We start from the raw sequence: 21,003 nt of genomic DNA on the forward strand, positions 1-21,003 counted from the left end.
CTGGAAGCGCTTTCACTGCAAGCTGCAGATTCCCTCCTAACAGCAAGCTTTAGGATAGGGTACTGAATTTTATCTTAACTGAGGCTTATAAGGCGATTTTGGCAAAGAGAATATTTCCCGCAGGGAAGCTGCTACCATCAAATGTTTGCCCTCATTAGACTCCCCTCTGGAAGCGCTTTCACTGCAAGCTGCAGATTCCCTCCTAACAGCAAGCTGTAGGATAGGGTACTGAATTGTAACTTACTTTCGACTAATAATGCGATTTTGGCAAAGAGAATATCTCCCGCAGGGAAGCTGCTACCATCAAATGTTTGCCCTCATTAGACTCCCCTCTGGAAGCGCTTTCACTGCAAGCTGCAGATTCCCTCCTAACAGCAAGCTTTAGGATAGGGTCCTGAATTGCAACTTACTTTCGCCCAATAATGCGATTTTGGCAAAGAGATTATCTCCCGCAGGGAAGCTGCTACCATCAAATGTTTGCCCTCATTAGACTCCCCTCTGGAAGCGCTTTCACTGCAAGCTGCAGATTCCCTCCTAACAGCAAGCTTTAGGATAGGGTACTTAATTGTAACTTACTTTCGCCTAATAATGCGATTTTGGCAAAGAGATTATCTCCCGCAGGGAAGCTGCTACCATCAAATGTTTGCCCTCATTAGACTCCCCTCTGGAAGCGCTTTCACTGCAAGCTGCAGATTCCCTCCTAACAGCAAGCTTTAGGATAGGGTACTGAATTGTAACTTACTTTCGCCTAATAATGCGATTTTGGCAAAGAAAGTATCTCCCGCAGGGAAGCTGCTACCATCAAATGTTTGCCCTCATTAGACTCCCCTCTGGAAGCGCTTTCACTGCAAGCTGCAGATTCCCTCCTAACAGCAAGCTTTAGGATAGGGTACTGAATTGTAACTTACTTTCGCCTAATAATGCGATTTTGGCAAAGGGATTATCTCCCGCAGGGAAGCTGCTACCATCAAATGTTTGCCCTCATTAGACTCCCCTCTGGAAGCACTTTCACTGCAAGCTGCAGATTCCCTCCTAACAGCAAGCTTTAGGATAGGGTACTGAATTGTAACTTACTTTCGCCTAATAATGCGATTTTGGCAAAGAGACTATCTCCCGCAGGGAAGCTGCTACCATCAAATGTTTGCCCTCATTAGACTCCCCTATGGAAGCGCTTTCACTGCAAGCTGCAGATTCCCTCCTAACAGCAAGCTTTAGGATAGGGTACTGAATTGTAACTTACTTTCGCCTAATAATGCGATTTTGGCAAAGAGAGTATCTCCCGCAGGGAAGCTGTTACCATCAAATGTTTGCCCTCGTTAGACTCCCCTCTGGAAGCGCATTCACTGCAAGCTGCAGAATCCCTCCTAACAGCAAGCTTTAGGATAGGGTACTGAATTGTAACTTACTTTCGCCTAATAATGCGATTTTAGCAAAGAGAGTATCTCCCGCAGGGAAGCTGCTACCATCAAATGTTTGCCCTCATTAGACTCCCCTCTGGAAGCGCTTTCACTGCAAGCTGCAGATTCCCTCCTAACAGCAAGCTTTAGGATAGGGTACTGAATTGTAACTTAACTGAGGCTAATAAGGCGATTTGGCAAAGAGAATATCTCCCGAAGGGAAGCTGCTACCATCAAATATTTGCCCTCATTAGACTCCCCTCTGGAAGCGCTTTCACTGCAAGCTGCAGATTCCCTCCTAACAGCAAGCTTTAGGATAAGGTACTGAATTGTAACTTTCTTTCGCCTAATAATGCGATTTTGGCAAAGAGAGTATCTCCCGCAGGGAAGCTGCTACCATCAAATGTTTGCCCTCATTAGACTCCCCTCTGGAAGCGCTTTCACTGCAAGCTGCAGATTCCCTCCTAACAGCAAGCTTTAGGATAGGGTACTGAATTGTAACTTAACTGAGGATAATAAGGCGATTTTGTCAAAGAGACTATCTCCCGCAGGGAAGCTGCTACCATCAAATGTTTGCCCTCGTTAGACTCCCCTCTGGAAGCGCTTTCACTGCAAGCTGCAGATTCCCTCCTAACAGCAAGCTTTAGGATAGGGTACTGAATTGTAACTTACTTTCGCCTAATAATGCGATTTTGGCAAAGAGAATATCTCCCGCAGGGAAGCTGCTACCATCAAATGTTTGCCCTCGTTAGACTCCCCTCTGGAAGCGCTTTCACTGCAAGCTGCAGATTCCCTCCTAACAGCAAGCTTTAGGATAGGGTACTGAATTGTAACTTACTTTCGCCTAATAATGCGATATTGGCAAAGAGACTATCTCCCGCAGGGAAGCTGCTACCATCAAATGCTTGCCCTCATTAGACTCCCCTCTGGAAGCGCTTTCACTGCAAGCTGCAGATTCCCTCCTAACAGCAAGCTTTAGGATAGGGTACTGAATTGTAACTTACTTTCGCCTAATAATGCGATTTTGGCAAAGAGAATATCTCCCGCAGGGAAGCTGCTACCATCAAATGTTTGCCCTCATTAGACTCCCCTCTGGAAACGCTTTCACTGCAAGCTGCAAATTCCCTCCGAACAGCAAGCTTTAGGATAGGGTACTGAATTGTAACTTACTTTCGCCTAATAATGCGATATTGGCAAAGAGACTATCTCCCGCAGGGAAGCTGCTACCATCAAATGCTTGCCCTCATTAGACTCCCCTCTGGAAGCGCTTTCACTGCAAGCTGCAGATTCCCTCCTAACAGCAAGCTTTAGGATAGGGTACTGAATTGTATCTTAACTGAGTCTAAAAAGGCGATTTTGGCAAAGAGACTATCTCCCGCAGGGAAGCTGCTACCATCAAATGTTTGCCCTCATTAGACTCCCCTCTGGAAGCGCTTTCACTGCAAGCTGCAGATTCCCTCCTAACAGCAAGCTTTAGGATAAGGTACTGAATTGTAACTTACTTTCGCCTAATAATGCGATTTTGGCAAAGAGAGTATCTCCCGCAGGGAAGCTGCTACCATCAAATGTTTGCCCTCATTAGACTCCCCTCTGGAAGCGATTTCACTGCAAGCTGCAGATTCCCTCCTAACAGCAAGCTTTAGGATAGGGTACTGAATTGTTACTTACTTTCGCCTAATAATGCGATTTTGGCAAAGAGATTATCTCCCGCAGGGAAGCTGCTACCATCAAATGTTTGCCCTCATTAGACTCCCCTCTGGAAGCGCTTTCACTGCAAGCTGCAGATTCCCTCCTAACAGCAAGCTTTAGGATAGGGTACTGAATTGTAACTTACTTTCGCATAATAATGCGATTTTGGCAAAGGGATTATCTCCCGCAGGGAAGCTGCTACCATCAAATGTTTGCCCTCGTTAGACTCCCCTCTGGAAGCGCTTTCACTGCAAGCTGCAGATTCCCTCCTAACAGCAAGCTTTAGGATAGGGTACTGAATTGTAACTTACTTTCGCCTAATAATGCGATTTTGGCAAAGAGACTATCTCCCGCAGGGAAGCTGCTACCATCAAATATTTGCCCTCATTAGACTCCCCTCTGGAAGCGCTTTCACTGCAAGCTGCAGATTCCCTACTAACAGCAAGCTTTAGGATAGGGTCCTGAATTGTAACTTACTTTCGCCTAATAATGCGATTTTGGCAAAGAGAGTATCTCCCGCACGGAAGCTGTTACCATCAAATGTTTGCCCTCGTTAGACTCCCCTCTGGAAGCGCATTCACTGCAAGCTGCAGATTCCCTCCTAACAGCAAGCTTTAGGATAGGGTCCTGAATTGTAACTTACTTTCGCCTAATAATGCGATTTTGGCAAAGAGAGTATCTCCCGCAGGGAAGCTGCTACCATCAAATGTTTGCCCTCATTAGACTCCCCTCTGGAAGCGCTTTCACTGCAAGCTGCAGATTCCCTCCTAACAGCAAGCTTTAGGATAGGGTACTGAATTGTAACTTACTTTCGCCTAATAATGCGATTTTGGCAAAGAGACTATCTCCCGCAGGGAAGCTGCTACCATCAAATGTTTGCCGTCATTAGACTCCCCTCTGGAAGCGCTTTCACTGCAAGCTGCAGATTCCCTCCTAACAGCAAGCTTTAGGATAGGGTACTGAATTGTAACTTACTTTCGCCTAATAATGCGATTTTGGCAAAGAGAGTATCTCCCGCAGGGAAGCTGCTACCATCAAATGTTTGCCTTCGTTAGACTCCCCTCTGGAAGCGCTTTCACTGCAAGCTGCAGATTCCCTCCGAACAGCAAGCTTTAGGATAGGGTACTGAATTGTAACTTACTTTCGCCTAATAATGCGATTTTGGCAAAGAGAGTATCTCCCGCAGGGAAGCTGCTACCATCAAATATTTGCCCTTGTTAGACTCCCCTCTGGAAGCGCTTTCACTGCAAGCTGCAGATTCCCTCCTAACAGCAAGCTTTAGGATAGGGTACTGAATTGTAACTTAACTGAGGCTAATAAGGCGATTTTAGCAAAGAGAGTATCTCCCGCAGGGAAGCTGCTACCCTCAAATCTTTGCCCTCATTAGACTCCCCTCTGGAAGCGCTTTCACTGCAAGCTGCAGATTCCCTCCTAACAGCAAGCTTTAGGATAGGGTACTGAATTGTAACTTACTTTCGCCTAATAATGCGATTTTGGCAAAGAGATTATCTCCCGCAGGGAAGCTGCTACCATCAAATGCTTGCCCTCATTAGACTCCCCTCTGGAAGCGCTTTCACTGCAAGCTGCAGATTCCCTCCTAACAGCAAGCTTTAGGATAGGGTACTGAATTTTATCTTAACTGAGGCTTATAAGGCGATTTTGGCAAAGAGAATATTTCCCGCAGGGAAGCTGCTACCATCAAATGTTTGCCCTCATTAGACTCCCCTCTGGAAGCGCTTTCACTGCAAGCTGCAGATTCCCTCCTAACAGCAAGCTGTAGGATAGGGTACTGAATTGTAACTTACTTTCGACTAATAATGCGATTTTGGCAAAGAGAATATCTCCCGCAGGGAAGCTGCTACCATCAAATGTTTGCCCTCATTAGACTCCCCTCTGGAAGCGCTTTCACTGCAAGCTGCAGATTCCCTCCTAACAGCAAGCTTTAGGATAGGGTCCTGAATTGCAACTTACTTTCGCCCAATAATGCGATTTTGGCAAAGAGATTATCTCCCGCAGGGAAGCTGCTACCATCAAATGTTTGCCCTCATTAGACTCCCCTCTGGAAGCGCTTTCACTGCAAGCTGCAGATTCCCTCCTAACAGCAAGCTTTAGGATAGGGTACTTAATTGTAACTTACTTTCGCCTAATAATGCGATTTTGGCAAAGAGATTATCTCCCGCAGGGAAGCTGCTACCATCAAATGTTTGCCCTCATTAGACTCCCCTCTGGAAGCGCTTTCACTGCAAGCTGCAGATTCCCTCCTAACAGCAAGCTTTAGGATAGGGTACTGAATTGTAACTTACTTTCGCCTAATAATGCGATTTTGGCAAAGAAAGTATCTCCCGCAGGGAAGCTGCTACCATCAAATGTTTGCCCTCATTAGACTCCCCTCTGGAAGCGCTTTCACTGCAAGCTGCAGATTCCCTCCTAACAGCAAGCTTTAGGATAGGGTACTGAATTGTAACTTACTTTCGCCTAATAATGCGATTTTGGCAAAGGGATTATCTCCCGCAGGGAAGCTGCTACCATCAAATGTTTGCCCTCATTAGACTCCCCTCTGGAAGCACTTTCACTGCAAGCTGCAGATTCCCTCCTAACAGCAAGCTTTAGGATAGGGTACTGAATTGTAACTTACTTTCGCCTAATAATGCGATTTTGGCAAAGAGACTATCTCCCGCAGGGAAGCTGCTACCATCAAATGTTTGCCCTCATTAGACTCCCCTATGGAAGCGCTTTCACTGCAAGCTGCAGATTCCCTCCTAACAGCAAGCTTTAGGATAGGGTACTGAATTGTAACTTACTTTCGCCTAATAATGCGATTTTGGCAAAGAGAGTATCTCCCGCAGGGAAGCTGTTACCATCAAATGTTTGCCCTCGTTAGACTCCCCTCTGGAAGCGCATTCACTGCAAGCTGCAGAATCCCTCCTAACAGCAAGCTTTAGGATAGGGTACTGAATTGTAACTTACTTTCGCCTAATAATGCGATTTTAGCAAAGAGAGTATCTCCCGCAGGGAAGCTGCTACCATCAAATGTTTGCCCTCATTAGACTCCCCTCTGGAAGCGCTTTCACTGCAAGCTGCAGATTCCCTCCTAACAGCAAGCTTTAGGATAGGGTACTGAATTGTAACTTAACTGAGGCTAATAAGGCGATTTGGCAAAGAGAATATCTCCCGAAGGGAAGCTGCTACCATCAAATATTTGCCCTCATTAGACTCCCCTCTGGAAGCGCTTTCACTGCAAGCTGCAGATTCCCTCCTAACAGCAAGCTTTAGGATAAGGTACTGAATTGTAACTTTCTTTCGCCTAATAATGCGATTTTGGCAAAGAGAGTATCTCCCGCAGGGAAGCTGCTACCATCAAATGTTTGCCCTCATTAGACTCCCCTCTGGAAGCGCTTTCACTGCAAGCTGCAGATTCCCTCCTAACAGCAAGCTTTAGGATAGGGTACTGAATTGTAACTTAACTGAGGATAATAAGGCGATTTTGTCAAAGAGACTATCTCCCGCAGGGAAGCTGCTACCATCAAATGTTTGCCCTCGTTAGACTCCCCTCTGGAAGCGCTTTCACTGCAAGCTGCAGATTCCCTCCTAACAGCAAGCTTTAGGATAGGGTACTGAATTGTAACTTACTTTCGCCTAATAATGCGATTTTGGCAAAGAGAATATCTCCCGCAGGGAAGCTGCTACCATCAAATGTTTGCCCTCGTTAGACTCCCCTCTGGAAGCGCTTTCACTGCAAGCTGCAGATTCCCTCCTAACAGCAAGCTTTAGGATAGGGTACTGAATTGTAACTTACTTTCGCCTAATAATGCGATATTGGCAAAGAGACTATCTCCCGCAGGGAAGCTGCTACCATCAAATGCTTGCCCTCATTAGACTCCCCTCTGGAAGCGCTTTCACTGCAAGCTGCAGATTCCCTCCTAACAGCAAGCTTTAGGATAGGGTACTGAATTGTAACTTACTTTCGCCTAATAATGCGATTTTGGCAAAGAGAATATCTCCCGCAGGGAAGCTGCTACCATCAAATGTTTGCCCTCATTAGACTCCCCTCTGGAAACGCTTTCACTGCAAGCTGCAAATTCCCTCCGAACAGCAAGCTTTAGGATAGGGTACTGAATTGTAACTTACTTTCGCCTAATAATGCGATATTGGCAAAGAGACTATCTCCCGCAGGGAAGCTGCTACCATCAAATGCTTGCCCTCATTAGACTCCCCTCTGGAAGCGCTTTCACTGCAAGCTGCAGATTCCCTCCTAACAGCAAGCTTTAGGATAGGGTACTGAATTGTATCTTAACTGAGTCTAAAAAGGCGATTTTGGCAAAGAGACTATCTCCCGCAGGGAAGCTGCTACCATCAAATGTTTGCCCTCATTAGACTCCCCTCTGGAAGCGCTTTCACTGCAAGCTGCAGATTCCCTCCTAACAGCAAGCTTTAGGATAAGGTACTGAATTGTAACTTACTTTCGCCTAATAATGCGATTTTGGCAAAGAGAGTATCTCCCGCAGGGAAGCTGCTACCATCAAATGTTTGCCCTCATTAGACTCCCCTCTGGAAGCGATTTCACTGCAAGCTGCAGATTCCCTCCTAACAGCAAGCTTTAGGATAGGGTACTGAATTGTTACTTACTTTCGCCTAATAATGCGATTTTGGCAAAGAGATTATCTCCCGCAGGGAAGCTGCTACCATCAAATGTTTGCCCTCATTAGACTCCCCTCTGGAAGCGCTTTCACTGCAAGCTGCAGATTCCCTCCTAACAGCAAGCTTTAGGATAGGGTACTGAATTGTAACTTACTTTCGCATAATAATGCGATTTTGGCAAAGGGATTATCTCCCGCAGGGAAGCTGCTACCATCAAATGTTTGCCCTCGTTAGACTCCCCTCTGGAAGCGCTTTCACTGCAAGCTGCAGATTCCCTCCTAACAGCAAGCTTTAGGATAGGGTACTGAATTGTAACTTACTTTCGCCTAATAATGCGATTTTGGCAAAGAGACTATCTCCCGCAGGGAAGCTGCTACCATCAAATATTTGCCCTCATTAGACTCCCCTCTGGAAGCGCTTTCACTGCAAGCTGCAGATTCCCTACTAACAGCAAGCTTTAGGATAGGGTCCTGAATTGTAACTTACTTTCGCCTAATAATGCGATTTTGGCAAAGAGAGTATCTCCCGCACGGAAGCTGTTACCATCAAATGTTTGCCCTCGTTAGACTCCCCTCTGGAAGCGCATTCACTGCAAGCTGCAGATTCCCTCCTAACAGCAAGCTTTAGGATAGGGTCCTGAATTGTAACTTACTTTCGCCTAATAATGCGATTTTGGCAAAGAGAGTATCTCCCGCAGGGAAGCTGCTACCATCAAATGTTTGCCCTCATTAGACTCCCCTCTGGAAGCGCTTTCACTGCAAGCTGCAGATTCCCTCCTAACAGCAAGCTTTAGGATAGGGTACTGAATTGTAACTTACTTTCGCCTAATAATGCGATTTTGGCAAAGAGACTATCTCCCGCAGGGAAGCTGCTACCATCAAATGTTTGCCGTCATTAGACTCCCCTCTGGAAGCGCTTTCACTGCAAGCTGCAGATTCCCTCCTAACAGCAAGCTTTAGGATAGGGTACTGAATTGTAACTTACTTTCGCCTAATAATGCGATTTTGGCAAAGAGAGTATCTCCCGCAGGGAAGCTGCTACCATCAAATGTTTGCCTTCGTTAGACTCCCCTCTGGAAGCGCTTTCACTGCAAGCTGCAGATTCCCTCCGAACAGCAAGCTTTAGGATAGGGTACTGAATTGTAACTTACTTTCGCCTAATAATGCGATTTTGGCAAAGAGAGTATCTCCCGCAGGGAAGCTGCTACCATCAAATATTTGCCCTTGTTAGACTCCCCTCTGGAAGCGCTTTCACTGCAAGCTGCAGATTCCCTCCTAACAGCAAGCTTTAGGATAGGGTACTGAATTGTAACTTAACTGAGGCTAATAAGGCGATTTTAGCAAAGAGAGTATCTCCCGCAGGGAAGCTGCTACCCTCAAATCTTTGCCCTCATTAGACTCCCCTCTGGAAGCGCTTTCACTGCAAGCTGCAGATTCCCTCCTAACAGCAAGCTTTAGGATAGGGTACTGAATTGTAACTTACTTTCGCCTAATAATGCGATTTTGGCAAAGAGATTATCTCCCGCAGGGAAGCTGCTACCATCAAATGCTTGCCCTCATTAGACTCCCCTCTGGAAGCGCTTTCACTGCAAGCTGCAGATTCCCTCCTAACAGCAAGCTTTAGGATAGGGTACTGAATTTTATCTTAACTGAGGCTTATAAGGCGATTTTGGCAAAGAGAATATTTCCCGCAGGGAAGCTGCTACCATCAAATGTTTGCCCTCATTAGACTCCCCTCTGGAAGCGCTTTCACTGCAAGCTGCAGATTCCCTCCTAACAGCAAGCTGTAGGATAGGGTACTGAATTGTAACTTACTTTCGACTAATAATGCGATTTTGGCAAAGAGAATATCTCCCGCAGGGAAGCTGCTACCATCAAATGTTTGCCCTCATTAGACTCCCCTCTGGAAGCGCTTTCACTGCAAGCTGCAGATTCCCTCCTAACAGCAAGCTTTAGGATAGGGTCCTGAATTGCAACTTACTTTCGCCCAATAATGCGATTTTGGCAAAGAGATTATCTCCCGCAGGGAAGCTGCTACCATCAAATGTTTGCCCTCATTAGACTCCCCTCTGGAAGCGCTTTCACTGCAAGCTGCAGATTCCCTCCTAACAGCAAGCTTTAGGATAGGGTACTTAATTGTAACTTACTTTCGCCTAATAATGCGATTTTGGCAAAGAGATTATCTCCCGCAGGGAAGCTGCTACCATCAAATGTTTGCCCTCATTAGACTCCCCTCTGGAAGCGCTTTCACTGCAAGCTGCAGATTCCCTCCTAACAGCAAGCTTTAGGATAGGGTACTGAATTGTAACTTACTTTCGCCTAATAATGCGATTTTGGCAAAGAAAGTATCTCCCGCAGGGAAGCTGCTACCATCAAATGTTTGCCCTCATTAGACTCCCCTCTGGAAGCGCTTTCACTGCAAGCTGCAGATTCCCTCCTAACAGCAAGCTTTAGGATAGGGTACTGAATTGTAACTTACTTTCGCCTAATAATGCGATTTTGGCAAAGGGATTATCTCCCGCAGGGAAGCTGCTACCATCAAATGTTTGCCCTCATTAGACTCCCCTCTGGAAGCACTTTCACTGCAAGCTGCAGATTCCCTCCTAACAGCAAGCTTTAGGATAGGGTACTGAATTGTAACTTACTTTCGCCTAATAATGCGATTTTGGCAAAGAGACTATCTCCCGCAGGGAAGCTGCTACCATCAAATGTTTGCCCTCATTAGACTCCCCTATGGAAGCGCTTTCACTGCAAGCTGCAGATTCCCTCCTAACAGCAAGCTTTAGGATAGGGTACTGAATTGTAACTTACTTTCGCCTAATAATGCGATTTTGGCAAAGAGAGTATCTCCCGCAGGGAAGCTGTTACCATCAAATGTTTGCCCTCGTTAGACTCCCCTCTGGAAGCGCATTCACTGCAAGCTGCAGAATCCCTCCTAACAGCAAGCTTTAGGATAGGGTACTGAATTGTAACTTACTTTCGCCTAATAATGCGATTTTAGCAAAGAGAGTATCTCCCGCAGGGAAGCTGCTACCATCAAATGTTTGCCCTCATTAGACTCCCCTCTGGAAGCGCTTTCACTGCAAGCTGCAGATTCCCTCCTAACAGCAAGCTTTAGGATAGGGTACTGAATTGTAACTTAACTGAGGCTAATAAGGCGATTTGGCAAAGAGAATATCTCCCGAAGGGAAGCTGCTACCATCAAATATTTGCCCTCATTAGACTCCCCTCTGGAAGCGCTTTCACTGCAAGCTGCAGATTCCCTCCTAACAGCAAGCTTTAGGATAAGGTACTGAATTGTAACTTTCTTTCGCCTAATAATGCGATTTTGGCAAAGAGAGTATCTCCCGCAGGGAAGCTGCTACCATCAAATGTTTGCCCTCATTAGACTCCCCTCTGGAAGCGCTTTCACTGCAAGCTGCAGATTCCCTCCTAACAGCAAGCTTTAGGATAGGGTACTGAATTGTAACTTAACTGAGGATAATAAGGCGATTTTGTCAAAGAGACTATCTCCCGCAGGGAAGCTGCTACCATCAAATGTTTGCCCTCGTTAGACTCCCCTCTGGAAGCGCTTTCACTGCAAGCTGCAGATTCCCTCCTAACAGCAAGCTTTAGGATAGGGTACTGAATTGTAACTTACTTTCGCCTAATAATGCGATTTTGGCAAAGAGAATATCTCCCGCAGGGAAGCTGCTACCATCAAATGTTTGCCCTCGTTAGACTCCCCTCTGGAAGCGCTTTCACTGCAAGCTGCAGATTCCCTCCTAACAGCAAGCTTTAGGATAGGGTACTGAATTGTAACTTACTTTCGCCTAATAATGCGATATTGGCAAAGAGACTATCTCCCGCAGGGAAGCTGCTACCATCAAATGCTTGCCCTCATTAGACTCCCCTCTGGAAGCGCTTTCACTGCAAGCTGCAGATTCCCTCCTAACAGCAAGCTTTAGGATAGGGTACTGAATTGTAACTTACTTTCGCCTAATAATGCGATTTTGGCAAAGAGAATATCTCCCGCAGGGAAGCTGCTACCATCAAATGTTTGCCCTCATTAGACTCCCCTCTGGAAACGCTTTCACTGCAAGCTGCAAATTCCCTCCGAACAGCAAGCTTTAGGATAGGGTACTGAATTGTAACTTACTTTCGCCTAATAATGCGATATTGGCAAAGAGACTATCTCCCGCAGGGAAGCTGCTACCATCAAATGCTTGCCCTCATTAGACTCCCCTCTGGAAGCGCTTTCACTGCAAGCTGCAGATTCCCTCCTAACAGCAAGCTTTAGGATAGGGTACTGAATTGTATCTTAACTGAGTCTAAAAAGGCGATTTTGGCAAAGAGACTATCTCCCGCAGGGAAGCTGCTACCATCAAATGTTTGCCCTCATTAGACTCCCCTCTGGAAGCGCTTTCACTGCAAGCTGCAGATTCCCTCCTAACAGCAAGCTTTAGGATAGGGTACTGAATTGTAACTTACTTTCGCATAATAATGCGATTTTGGCAAAGGGATTATCTCCCGCAGGGAAGCTGCTACCATCAAATGTTTGCCCTCGTTAGACTCCCCTCTGGAAGCGCTTTCACTGCAAGCTGCAGATTCCCTCCTAACAGCAAGCTTTAGGATAGGGTACTGAATTGTAACTTACTTTCGCCTAATAATGCGATTTTGGCAAAGAGACTATCTCCCGCAGGGAAGCTGCTACCATCAAATATTTGCCCTCATTAGACTCCCCTCTGGAAGCGCTTTCACTGCAAGCTGCAGATTCCCTCCTAACAGCAAGCTTTAGGATAGGGTCCTGAATTGTAACTTACTTTCGCCTAATAATGCGATTTTGGCAAAGAGAGTATCTCCCGCACGGAAGCTGTTACCATCAAATGTTTGCCCTCGTTAGACTCCCCTCTGGAAGCGCATTCACTGCAAGCTGCAGATTCCCTCCTAACAGCAAGCTTTAGGATAGGGTCCTGAATTGTAACTTACTTTCGCCTAATAATGCGATTTTGGCAAAGAGAGTATCTCCCGCAGGGAAGCTGCTACCATCAAATGTTTGCCCTCATTAGACTCCCCTCTGGAAGCGCTTTCACTGCAAGCTGCAGATTCCCTCCTAACAGCAAGCTTTAGGATAGGGTACTGAATTGTAACTTACTTTCGCCTAATAATGTGATTTTGGCAAAGAGAATATCTCCCGCAGGGAAGCTGCTACCATCAAATGTTTGCCCTCATTAGACTCCCCTCTGGAAGCGCTTTCACTGCAAGCTGCAGATTCCCTCCTAACAGCAAGCTTTAGGATAGGGTACTGAATTGTAACTTACTTTCGCCTAATAATGCGATTTTGGCAAAGAGACTATCTCCTGCAGGGAAGCTGCTACCATCAAATGCTTGCCCTCATTAGACTCCCCTCTGGAAGCGCTTTCACTGCAAGCTGCAGATTCCCTCCTAACAGCAAGCTTTAGGATAGGGTACTGAATTGTAACTTAACTGAGGCTAATAATGCGATTTTGTCAAAGAGACTATCTCCCGCAGGGAAGCTGCTACCATCAAATGTTTGCCCTCATTAGACTCCCCTCTAGAAGCGCTTTCACTGCAAGCTGCAGATTCCGTCCTAACAGCAAGCTTTAGGATACGGTCCTGAATTGTAACTTACTTTCGCCTAATAATGCGATTTTGGCAAAGAGAATATCTCCCGCAGGGAAGCTGCTACCATCAAATGTTTGCCCTCATTAGACTCCCCTCTGGAAGCGCTTTCACTGCAAGCTGCAGATTACCTCCTAACAGCAAGCTTTAGGATAGTGTACTGAATTGTATCTTAACTGTGGCTAAGGCGGCGAATTTGGCAAAGAGAATATTTCCCGCAGGGAAGCTGCTACCATCAAATGTTTGCCCTCATTAGACTCCCCTCTGGAAGCGCTTTCACTGCAAGCTGCAGATTCCCTCCTAACAGCAACCATTAGGAGAGGGTACTGAATTGAAACTTACTTTCGCCTAATAATGCGATTTTGGCAAAGAGAATATCTCCCGCAGGGAAGCTGCTACCATCAAATGTTTGCCCTCGTTAGACTCCCCTCTGGAAGCGCTTTCACTGCAAGCTGCAGATTCCCTCCTAACAGCAAGCTTTAGGATAGGGTACTGAATTGTAACTTACTTTCGCCTAATAATGCGATTTTGGCAAAGAGAGTATCTCCCGCAGGGAAGCTGCTACCATCAAATGTTTGCCCTCATTAGACTCCCCTCTGGAAGCGCTTTCACTGCAAGCTGCAGATTCCCTCCGAACAGCAAGCTTTAGGATAGGGTACTGAATTGTAACTTACTTTCGCCTAATAATGCGATTTTGGCAAAGAGACTATCTCCCGCAGGGAAGCTGCTACCATCAAATGCTTGCCCTCATTAGACTCCCCTCTGGAAGCACTTTCACTGCAAGCTGCAGATTCCCTCCTAACAGCAAGCTTTAGGATAGGGTACTGAATTGTATCTTAACTGAGTCTAAAAAGGCGATTTTGGCAAAGAGACTATCTCCCGCAGGGAAGCTGCTACCATCAAATGTTTGCCCTCGTTAGACTCCCCTCTGGAAGCGCTTTCACTGCAAGCTGCAGATTCCCTCCTAACAGCAAGCTTTAGGATAAGGTACTGAATTGTAACTTACTTTCGCCTAATAATGCGATTTTGGCAAAGAGAGTATCTCCCGCAGGGAAGCTGCTACCATCAAATGTTTGCCCTCATTAGACTCCCCTCTGGAAGCGCTTTCACTGCAAGCTGCAGATTCCCTCCTAACAGCAAGCTTTAGGATAGGGTACTGAATTGTAACTTACTTTCGCCTAATAATGCGATTTTGGCAAAGAGAATATCTCCCGCAGGGAAGCTGCTACCATCAAATGTTTGCCCTCATTAGACTCCCCTCTGGAAGCGCTTTCACTGCAAGCTGCAGATTCCCTCCTAACAGCAAGCTTTAGTATAGGGTACTGAATTGTAACTTAACTGAGGCTAATAATGCGATTTTGTCAAAGAGACTATCTCCCGCAGGGAAGCTGCTACCATCAAATGTTTGCCCTCATTAGACTCCCCTCTGGAAGCGCTTTCACTGCAAGCTGCAGATTCCCTCCTAACAGCAAGCTTTAGGATAGGGTCCTGAATTGTAACTTACTTTCGCCTAATAATGCGATTTTGGCAAAGAGAATATCTCCCGCAGGGAAGCTGCTACCATCAAATGTTTGCCCTCATTAGACTCCCCTCTGGAAGCGCTTTCACTGCAAGCTGCAGATTACCTCCTAACAGCAAGCTTTAGGATAGTGTACTGAATTGTATCTTAACTGTGGCTAAGGCGGCGAATTTGGCAAAGAGAATATTTCCCGCAGGGAAGCTGCTACCATCAAATGTTTGCCCTCATTAGACTCCCCTCTGGAAGCGCTTTCACTGCAAGCTGCAGATTACCTCCTAACAGCAAGCTTTAGGATAGGGTACTGAATTGTATCTTACTTTCGCCTAATAATGCGATTTTGGCAAAGAGAATATCTCCCGCAGGGAAGCTGCTACCATCAAATGTTTGCCCTCGTTAGACTCCCCTCTGGAAGCGCTTTCACTGCAAGCTGCAGATTCCCTCCTAACAGCAAGCTTTAGGATAGGGTACTGAATTGTAACTTACTTTCGCCTAATAATGCGATTTTGGCAAAGAGAGTATCTCCCGCAGGGAAGCTGCTACCATCAAATGTTTGCCCTCATTAGACTCCCCTCTGGAAGCGCTTTCACTGCAAGCTGCAGATTCCCTCCTAACAGCAAGCTTTAGGATAGGGTACTGAATTGTAACTTACTTTCGCCTAATAATGCGATTTTGGCAAAGAGAATATCTCCCGCAGGGAAGCTGCTACCATCAAATGTTTGCCCTCATTAGACTCCCCTCTGGAAGCGCTTTCACTGCAAGCTGCAGATTCCCTCCGAACAGCAAGCTTTAGGATAGGGTACTGAATTGTAACTTACTTTCGCCTAATAATGCGATTTTGGCAAAGAGACTATCTCCCGCAGGGAAGCTGCTACCATCAAATGCTTGCCCTCATTAGACTCCCCTCTGGAAGCACTTTCACTGCAAGCTGCAGATTCCCTCCTAACAGCAAGCTTTAGGATAGGGTACTGAATTGTATCTTAACTGAGTCTAAAAAGGCGATTTTGGCAAAGAGACTATCTCCCGCAGGGAAGCTGCTACCATCAAATGTTTGCCCTCGTTAGACTCCCCTCTGGAAGCGCTTTCACTGCAAGCTGCAGATTCCCTCCTAACAGCAAGCTTTAGGATAAGGTACTGAATTGTAACTTACTTTCGCCTAATAATGCGATTTTGGCAAAGAGAGTATCTCCCGCAGGGAAGCTGCTACCATCAAATGTTTGCCCTCATTAGACTCCCCTCTGGAAGCGCATTCACTGCAAGCTGCAGATTCCCTCCTAACAGCAAGCTTTAGGATAGGGTACTGAATTGTTACTTACTTTCGCCTAATAATGCGATTTTGGCAAAGAGAATATCTCCCGCAGGGAAGCTGCTACCATCAAATGTTTGCCCTCATTAGACTCCCCTCTGGAAGCGCTTTCACTGCAAGCTGCAGATTCCCTCCTAACAGCAAGCTTTAGGAAAGGGTACTGAATTGTAACTTACTTTCGCCTAATAATGCGATTTTGGCAAAGAGAGTATCTCCCGCAGGGAAGCTGCTACCATCAAATGTTTGCCCTCATTAGACTCCCCTCTGGAAGCGCTTTCACTGCAATCTGCAGATTCCCTCCTAACAGCAACCATTAGGAGAGGGTACTGAATTGTATCTTAACTGCGGCTAAAAATGCGATATGGGAAAGAGTATATCTCCCGCAGGGAAGCTGCTACCATCAAATGTTTGCCCTCATTAGACTCCCCTCTGGAAGCGCTTTCACTGCAAGCTGCAGATTCCCTCCGAACAGCAAGCTTTAGGATAGGGTACTGAATTGTAACTTAACTGAGGCTAATAAGGCGATTTTGGCAAAGAGAATATCTCCCGCAGGGAAGCTGCTACCATGAAATATTTGCCCTCGTTAGACTCCCCTCTGGAAGCGCTTTCACTGCAAGCTGCAGATTCCCTCCTAACAGCAAGCTTTAGGATAAGGTACTGAATTGTAACTTACTTTCGCCTAATAATGCGATTTTAGCAAAGAGAATATCTCCCGCAGGGAAGCTGCTACCATCAAATGTTTGCCCCCGTTAGACTCCCCTCTGGAAGCGCTTTCACTGCAAGCTGCAGATTCCCTCCTAACAGCAAGCATTAGGATAAGGTACTGAATTGTAACTTACTTTCGCCTAGTAAAGCGATTTTGGCAAAGAGATTATCTCCCGCAGGGAAGCTGCTACCATCAAGTGCTTGCTCTCATTAGACTCCCCTCTGGAAGCGCTTTCACTGCAAGCTGCAGATTCCCTCCTAACAGCAAGCTTTAGGATAGGGTACTGAATTTTAACTTAACTGAGGCTAATAAGGCGATTTTGGCAAAGAGAGTATCTCCCGCAGGGAAGCTGCTACCATCAAATGTTTGCCCTCATTAGACTCCCCTCTGGAAGCGCTTTCACTGCAAGCTGCAGATTCCCTCCGAACAGCAAGCTTTAGGATAGGGTACTGAATTGTAACTTACTTTCGCCTAATAATGCGATTTTGGCAAAGAGAGTATCTCCCGCAGGGAAGCTGCTACCATCAAATGTTTGCCCTCATTAGACTCCCCTCTGGAAGCGCTTTCACTGCAAGCTGCAGATTACCTCCTAACAGCAACCATTAGGAGAGGGTACTGAATTGCATCTTACTTTCGCCTAATAATGCGATTTTGGCAAAGAGAATATCTCCCGCAGGGAAGCTGCTACCATCAAATGTTTGCCCTCATTAGACTCCCCTCTGGAAGCGCTTTCACTGCAAGCTGCAGATTCCCTCCGAACAGCAAGCTTTAGGATAGGGTACTGAATTGTAACTTACTTTCGCCTAATAATGCGATTTTGGCAAAGAGACTATCTCCCGCAGGGAAGCTGCTACCATCAAATGCTTGCCCTCATTAGACTCCCCTCTGGAAGCACTTTCACTGCAAGCTGCAGATTCCCTCCTAACAGCAAGCTTTAGGATAGGGTACTGAATTGTATCTTAACTGAGTCTAAAAAGGCGATTTTGGCAAAGAGACTATCTCCCGCAGGGAAGCTGCTACCATCAAATGTTTGCCCTCGTTAGACTCCCCTCTGGAAGCGCTTTCACTGCAAGCTGCAGATTCCCTCCTAACAGCAAGCTTTAGGATAAGGTACTGAATTGTAACTTACTTTCGCCTAATAATGCGATTTTGGCAAAGAGAGTATCTCCCGCAGGGAAGCTGCTACCATCAAATGTTTGCCCTCATTAGACTCCCCTCTGGAAGCGCATTCACTGCAAGCTGCAGATTCCCTCCTAACAGCAAGCTTTAGGAAAGGGTACTGAATTGTAACTTACTTTCGCCTAATAATGCGATTTTGGCAAAGAGAGTATCTCCCGCAGGGAAGCTGCTACCATCAAATGTTTGCCCTCATTAGACTCCCCTCTGGAAGCGCTTTCACTGCAAGCTGCAGATTCCCTCCTAACAGCAACCATTAGGAGAGGGTACTGAATTGTATCTTAACTGCGGCTAAAAATGCGATATGGGAAAGAGTATATCTCCCGCAGGGAAGCTGCTACCATCAAATGTTTGCCCTCATTAGACTCCCCTCTGGAAGCGCTTTCACTGCAAGCTGCAGATTCCCTCCGAACAGCAAGCTTTAGGATAGGGTACTGAATTGTAACTTAACTGAGGCTAATAAGGCGATTTTGGCAAAGAGACTATCTCCCGCAGGGAAGCTGCTACCATGAAATATTTGCCCTCGTTAGACTCCCGTCTGGAAGCGCTTTCACTGCAAGCTGCAGATTCCCTCCTAACAGCAAGCTTTAGGATAAGGTACTGAATTGTAACTTACTTTCGCCTAATAATGCGATTTTAGCAAAGAGAGTATCTCCCGCAGGGAAGCTGCTACCATCAAATGTTTGCCCTCGTTAGACTCCCCTCTGGAAGCGCTTTCACTGCAAGCTGCAGATTCCCTCCTAACAGCAAGCTTTAGGATAAGGTACTGAATTGTAACTTACTTTCGCCTAGTAAAGCGATTTTGGCAAAGAGATTATCTCCCGCAGGGAAGCTGCTACCATCAAGTGCTTGCTCTCATTAGACTCCCCTCTGGAAGCGCTTTCACTGCAAGCTGCAGATTCCCTCCTAACAGCAAGCTTTAGGATAGGGTACTGAATTTTAACTTAACTGAGGCTAATAAGGCGATTTTGGCAAAGAGACTATCTCCCGCAGGGAAGCTGCTACCATCAAATGTTTGCCCTCATTAGACTCCCCTCTGGAAGCGCTTTCACTGCAAGCTGCAGATTCCCTCCGAACAGCAAGCTTTAGGATAGGGTCCTGAATTGTATCTTACTTTCGCCAAATAATGCGATTTTGGCAAAGAGAATATCTCCCGCAGGGAAGCTGCTACCATCAAATGTTTGCCCTCATTAGACTCCCCTCTGGAAGCGCTTTCACTGCAAGCTGCAGATTACCTCCTAACAGCAAGCTTTAGGATAGTGTACTGAATTGTATCTTAACTGTGGCTAAGGCGGCGAATTTGGCAAAGAGAATATTTCCCGCAGGGAAGCTGCTACCATCAAATGTTTGCCCTCATTAGACTCCCCTCTGGAAGCGCTTTCACTGCAAGCTGCAGATTCCCTCCTAACAGCAAGCTTTAGGATAGGGTACTGAATTGTAACTTACTTTCGCCTAATAATGCGATTTTAGCAAAGAGAGTATCTCCCGCAGGGAAGCTGCTACCATCAAATGTTTGCCCTCATTAGACTCCCCTCTGGAAGCGCTTTCACTGCAAGCTGCAGATTCCCTCCTAACAGCAAGCTTTAGGATAGGGTACTGAATTGTAACTTACTTTCGCCTAATAATGCGATTTTGTCAAAGAGATTATCTCCCGCAGGGAAGCTGCTACCATCAAATGTTTGCCCTCGTTAGACTCCCCTCTGGAAGCGCTTTCACTGCAAGCTGCAGATTCCCTCCTAACAGCAAGCTTTAGGATAGGGTACTGAATTGTAACTTAACTGAGGCTAATAAGGCGATTTTGGCAAAGAGACTATCTCCCGCAGGGAAGCTGCTACCATCAAATGCTTGCCCTCATTAGACTCCCCTCTGGAAGCGCTTTCACTGCAAGCTGCAGATTCCCTCCTAACAGCAAGCTTTAGGATAGGGTACTGAATTGTAACTTACTTTTGCCTAATAATGCGATTTTGGCAAAGAGATTATCTCCCGCAGGGAAGCTGCTACCATCAAATGTTTGCCCTCATTAGACTCCCCTCTGGAAGCGCTTTCACTGCAAGCTGCAGATTCCCTCCTAACAGCAAGCTTTAGGATAGGGTACTGAATTGTAACTTACTTTCGCCTAATAATGCGATTTTGGCAAAGACAATATCTCCCGCAGGGAAGCTGCTACCATCAAATGTTTGCCCTCATTAGACTCCCCTCTGGAAGCGCTTTCACTGCAAGCTGCAGATTCCCTCCTAACAGCAAGCTTTAGGATAGGGTACTGAATTGTAACTTACTTTCGCCTAATAATGCGATTTTAGCAAAGAGAGTATCTCCCGCAGGGAAGCTGCTACCATCAAATGTTTGCCCTCGTTAGACTCCCCTCTGGAAGCGCTGTCACTGCAAGCTGCAGATTCCCTCCTAACAGCAAGCTTTAGGATAGGGTACTGAATTGTAACTTAACTGAGGCTAATAATGCGATTTTGTCAAAGAGAATATCTCCCGCAGGGAAGCTGCTACCATCAAATATTTACCCTCATTAGACTCCCCTCTGGAAGCGCTTTCACTGCAAGCTGCAGATTCCCTCCTAACAGCAAGCTGTAGGATAAGGTACTGAATTGTAACTTACTTTCGCCTAATAATGCGATTTTGGCAAAGAGATTATCTCCCGCAGGGAAGCTGCTACCATCAAATGTTTGCCCTCATTAGACTCCCCTCTGGAAGCGCTTTCACTGCAAGCTGCAGATTCCCTCCTAACAGCAAGCTTTAGGATAGGGTACTGAATTGTAACTTAACTGAGGCTAATAAGGCGATTTTGGCAAAGAGACTATCTCCCGCAGGGAAGCTGCTACCATGAAATATTTGCCCTCGTTAGACTCCCCTCTGGAAGCGCTTTCACTGCAAGCTACAGATTCCCTCCTAACAGCAAGCTTTAGGATAATGTACTGAATTGTAACTTACTTTCGCCTAGTAAA

Source organism: Phaenicophaeus curvirostris, chromosome 6 (genome assembly GCF_032191515.1).
Source record: "Phaenicophaeus curvirostris isolate KB17595 chromosome 6, BPBGC_Pcur_1.0, whole genome shotgun sequence".
Classification (NCBI taxonomy): domain Eukaryota; kingdom Metazoa; phylum Chordata; class Aves; order Cuculiformes; family Cuculidae; genus Phaenicophaeus; species Phaenicophaeus curvirostris.